We start from the raw sequence: 6,000 nt of genomic DNA, 5'->3' as shown, positions 1-6,000 counted from the left end.
AAAATCCGAACATAGTTTGTTCTTCACTTAGGGGTAGAAGTATTCTCGGCTTGTTCCTCCACGACCGCTACCAGATGGTGATCGACGGGGACTTGATTCCCCTCTATTCAGGTTTAAGCCCAATCCAATCATAGTCTATTGCGACACCCAGGGCAGCGATGCGATCTAGTAGTTCGTTCAAGGAAGAGACATCTACCGGATCCATCTTTTCGGAGTGTTCGAGGTTGATGCGAAGATGATGTTTAGTGATTGCGGGGGCTTCCTTTGGCTTAAAGGCCAAGTAGGTGCCCATGGTGAAACCGCCAAGCTTGAGGACCTGTCTTGGAGCTAGGGCCCTTCTAGAGGTGATGTTGTCATTAATGACAATGCGATCCATAAATCCTTCCACCGACGACACAAAGGAACTCTCAATGAGAGCACCAATGTCGGTGTCAAAACCGGCCAATCTCGGGTAGGGGGTCCCGAACTGTGCGTCTGAGGATCAAAGGTAATAGGAGACAAAGGGGACACGATGTTTACCCAGGTTCGGGCCCTCTTAATGGAGGTAAAACCCTAGTTCCTGCTTGATTGACTTTGATGAGTATATGGGTTACAATAGTTGATCTACCTCGAGATCATAATGGTTAAACCCTAGATGTCTAGCCTATATGAATTCTGATAGCCTCTACGGACTAAACCCTCCAGTTTATATAGACACCGGAGGGGCCTAGGGTTGTACAGAGTTGGTTTACAGAGGAAGGAAACTATACATCCGGATGCCAATGTTTCCATCCATGCTAAGGAGAGTCCTATCTGGACACGGGGGAAGGTCTTCTACCTTGTATCTTCATGGCCCACCAGTCCGGCCCATAACACACGGCTCGGACACCCGAGGACCCCCTAATCCAGGACTCCCTTAGTGGGGTTTTTGGGGGCTTGATTTAGGGTGAGAAGGCTCTCAGTACTGGTGCGGCTAGCGAGGGAATAGTAGTACTAGGAGAGGCGAGCGAGGGAATAGTAGTACTGGGAGAGGCGAGCGAGGCGAGGGTACGCGGGGGCACAGTGAGATGATGAAGAGTGACCTCAGGATCTCCGGTGAGACGGAGATGGAGATGGAGATGGAGTGGTGCTAGGGGAGAGGGAGGCGAGGCGAGGCATGCTATACAACGACAGTGACCGTGACTGCACAATGCACATGGTGAGGTTGACTTGGTAACCCGAACAAGCCGCCTGGACTAGTGTCACCTCGAGCGCAGGGTCTTGTCACTTCACTGTGAGGGCCGAATGAATAATATTTTGACCATCAAGTGTACCATAGTTTTACTACTACTAGTAGGAACATACAGAGTAGGACTATTTAGCGGAAATAGGTCTCCCATGCTAGCATGTCTCTGGGTTCATTTCATCCTCCAAGTATCATCCATATTGCAACCAAAACCAAAATCTTGTGCATGCATAAGCGCGAAGAAGGGCTTTTTCTTTTTTGAGGATATCCACATATTCCTTAACCAAAGAATGTTGTGTCTCCCACGCCGCGCCAATATCCATCCGAACCAGCTACAACACATTTTTATATCTGTTTGCATAGGTCCCACCTATCAGGATGGGTGCAGAAATAAAAAGGAATCATAAAATGTCTCGCCACGGAGATTCGAAAGAGTGACCTCAACTAGCCAGTGGCACATGTAGCGCTAGAAGGATGGGTACGTACATGGATAGGTACCACTCCTCAGTCTACCCGCATAGCCTTTTCGTTTAGTCTACCTAGTCGTCTATTCAACTGCCTGCAGACCACTTCTCCCATTTACTTCTACATCGGGAACCGATTTTCCTCGGCTTCTTCACCTCTCCTTCATTTTCATTTTCATCCAAACCCCACTGCATTCACATTGTTTTAACCTCTTCACATACTCCTGGAGTAATTATGAAGCCCTTTAAATAATCATCTTCTTCAGTTAGACTAGCCATCTAATCCTAATTCTCCAAACCATAGCCCTCCGGTCCAGCGGTTCCAAATGGCGAAAGAGATCCAGATGCATGTTTTTAGTATCCAACATGTCGTCGTCGAAGGCTCGTTGAACATAGTTGCCACCATCACCGACCACCCAAGGGTTGTTCGGAAGTGGATCGACAATGTATCCAACTCCCTCCAAAAGGTAGAGATGAAGGTCATCAGTCTCAATGCAGAGTACACGGGGTGTGCCACTGGGAAGATCCAACGCACCGCCGTCCTTCAGTTGTGCCTCGAAGATGATGTTTTGGTGTACCACATCATACACACGCCCTCCATACCAGGTTAGCTCCATGATTTCTTGTCTCGAGAGGACATATACTTCTGTGGGGCAGCCATCGAAGGGGACAAACAGAAGCTAGCGCCATACAACCTTGATTTGAAAAGCATCACTGACCTACAAACCAGAATCAAAATTCCTATAGAAGATTGTGATAAACAAACACCATCCCTATTCGACATTGCAAATTTTGTGTTCGGAACAAATCTTCAGAAGGGTGATGAGACGCTAGCATTAAGGTCGTCTGGATGGGAGAATTATCCCTTGACGTATGAGCGGATAAAATATGATGCCCTCAATGCCTGTGTGAGTTTTGAGATAGCTACAATGTCCAAAGAGCTTGTTGTGAAGTGATGACCCACAAGTATAGGGGATTAATTGTAGCTCTTTTCGTTAAGTAAGGGTGTCGAACCCAATGAGGAGCAGAAGGAAATGACAAGTGGTTTCAGCAAGGTAATGTCTGCAAGTGCTGAAATTGTAAGTAGCAGGGTAGTTTGATAGCAAGATAATTTGTAACAAGAAAGTAACGATATTAGCAATAAAAGTGCCTCAAGTTAGCCCAATCCTTTTGAAGCAAAGGACATGCCAAATCGGCCTCTTATGATAAGCAAAGCGTTCTTGAGGGTATACGGGATTTTCATCTAGTCATTTTCATCATGTTGGTTTAATTCGTGTTCGGTTCTTTGATAATTTGATATGTGGGTGGACCGGTTATTAGGTGTTGTTCTTACTTGAACAAACCTCCTACTTATAATTAACCCTCCTACAAACATTCACAACTATGAGAAAAGTATTAACAATAAATTCAAACCATAGCAATAAACTTTTGGATCCAATCGGTCCCTTACGGAATAGCGCATAAACTGGGGTTTAAGCTTCTATCACCCTTGCAACCCATCACCTAATTGCTACTCCACAATGCATTCCCTTAGGCCCAAATATGGTGAAGTTTCATGTAGTCAACGTTCGCATGACACCACTAAGGGAATCACAACATACATACTATCAAAATATCAAACACATATCAAGTTCACATGATTACTTGCAACATGATTTCTTCCGTGACCTCAAGAACAAAAGTATCTACTCACAAATGATAATCATGATCAAGATCAGAGGGATATTAAATAACATATTGGATTTGAACATATAATCTTCCACCAAATAAACCATATAGTAATCAACTACAAGATGTAATCAACACTACTAGTCACCCACAAGCACCAATCAATAGTTCCGGTAACAAGATTGAACACAAGAGATGAACTAGGGTTTGAGATGAGATGTTGCTATTGAAGACGTTGATGGAGATTTCCCTCCCCAAGATGGGAGAGTTGTTGGTGATGACGATGACAATGATGACGATGATATCCCCCTCCGGGAGGGAAGTTCCCCCGGCGGAATCGCTCCGCCGGAGGGCAAAAGTGCTCCTGCCCAAGTTCCGCCTCGAGAAAGCAGTGCTCCGTCCCAAAGGTCCTCCCCTTTTTTTCTAGTCAAAATGACTTATATACCAGAAGATGGGCACCAGAGGTGGGCCTGGGTGAGCACAACCCACTAGGGCGTGCCTGGGCTCCCTGGCGCGCCCAGGTGGGTTGTGCCCACCTGGTGGGCCCCATTCATCATATATTTGATAAAAAATCTCTGTGAAGTTTTAGCTTGTTTGAAGTTGTGCAGAATAGGTGGCCTGACATAGCTTTTCCAGGTCCAGATTTCCAAGTGCCGAAATTCTCCCTCTTTATGTGTACCTTGTAAATTATGAGAGAAAAGGCATTATAATTACTCGAAAAAGCATTATTATGCATAAAAACATCATAAATAACAGTAAGGAAACATGATGCAAAATGGACGTATCAACTCCCCCAAGCTTAGACCTCGCTTGTCCTCAAGCGAAAAACCGAAATCAAAACATGTCCACATGCTTAGAGAGAGAGGTGTCGAGAAAAACAAAATACGGACATAGAAGCATCATGTTCATTATTATAACAACAGAAAACTTAAACATAAGACTCTTATCATAAACTTCTCATGAATAAGTGACAATTCATCACACTATTGAAGTATAAAGAAAAAACTCTATTAAAAACCAACAAACTATGTTCTCAGTCAACTTTGCAACTAAAATTCATCGTCTTTCCAGGAAGGGTCATGTATCGGAGGATTTAGGCAAGTCCACATACTCAGCCATCATATAGTCTTCTATGATTTCTAACACTCACCGCGTACACATGAGCAAAACATTTCAACTGGACACATAGAAAGATAGAGGCTTATAGTTTCGCCTCCCAACGTATTCACCTCAAGGGTGATGTCAACAATAACAACTCATGCTATCTATATTCAACTAGACATATGTGCCTAGATCTTTCCTCACCACATGATGCTTGCCGAAGGAGGAAAATAAAAAGGAATAGAAGGAAAACTTTGACTCCTTGCATAAAATAAATACATAAAAGTAAAAGATAGGCCCTTCGCAAAGGGAAGCAAATGTTGCCATGCGCTTATTTGTTTGTATGCTCAACCCTTTAGTGCAAAAGAACGGTACATTGCATTGCCCCTTGTGATAGCGACCATTATTATGTAGTCTGTTGCTTTTATTCTTCACCATCACAAGTTCGTACAATGCTCAATTTTCTCTTACACTAAATGATCTCACACTTTTAAAAGCAATTTTTATTTCCTTTTTGCACTGATGAAAACTTACTTGAGGGATCTTGCTCAATCCCTAGGTAGGTATGGTGGACTCTTGAAAAATAAGATTTGGGTTTTAAGGGGTTTTGGATGCACAAGTAGTATCTCTACTTAGTGCGTAATTTTTGGCTAGCAAAGATAGGGGCAAGCACCACATGTTAAAGGATCCATGACAATATGACTTCTATGTGAAGAAAACAAACATAAACCATTAAGTTGTCTTCCTTGTCCAACGTCAACAATTTTGGCATATAATATTTTGATGAGGGCACACAATCACAAAAGATTTCTAGGATAGTATATTTATATGTGAATCTTCTCTTACCTTATTAATTCTTTCATGAAGTTTCATCATTGACTAATGCTATGTTTGTCAATCTTTAATAAAATTTTCTACTTATACTTTTCCTTATGTGGTGACATCACCTACCATAGGATTAGTATATGATCTTCTTGATTTATTTCCTTTCTAGTTTTTTCTCTTATTTCTTTTCTTTTATTTGCAACATGAAAGTAAAGAAAGCAAAAACTCAAACTAAACTTTATTATATATCTTGCACACGCTTACAAGGATAGATCACTAAGCAAACTCTCAAAGAAGAAAGGATCGAACTAAGCTTTTATTCATCTAAAGAAAAAGATCGAACTAAATTAAGTAAAGGCAAAAATATAGTGGGATGATATGATACCGGGGCACCTCCCCAAGCTTGGCGGAAGCCAAGGGGAGTGCCCATACCCGATACTCAGTTCTCTTTTTGAAAGTGCGTTATATTGACTAGAGGGGGGTGCGATTTTTATGGAAGTCTTCAGAACATAGAAGTTTTGAAGACAACCGATAAAATTAAACCTATTACCATGCAGCGGAAGGTAGACTACACTAGGCAAACCATAGTCAAGTATTCAATGAAGTGAAAGCATAAAGACTAATAGCAGCTAGGTAGTAAGGATCAGGTAGGAAGATATTGTGATGCCAAACAGAACACGCAGTCACTCAGTGAAGACAAATGATAGTGCAAACATACAATGACTTCACAAGGAGTAA

Source organism: Triticum dicoccoides, chromosome 5A (genome assembly GCF_002162155.2).
Source record: "Triticum dicoccoides isolate Atlit2015 ecotype Zavitan chromosome 5A, WEW_v2.0, whole genome shotgun sequence".
In the NCBI taxonomy this organism is placed as follows: Eukaryota; Viridiplantae; Streptophyta; class Magnoliopsida; order Poales; family Poaceae; genus Triticum; species Triticum dicoccoides.
Note: the sequence above shows the minus strand (reverse complement) of the source record.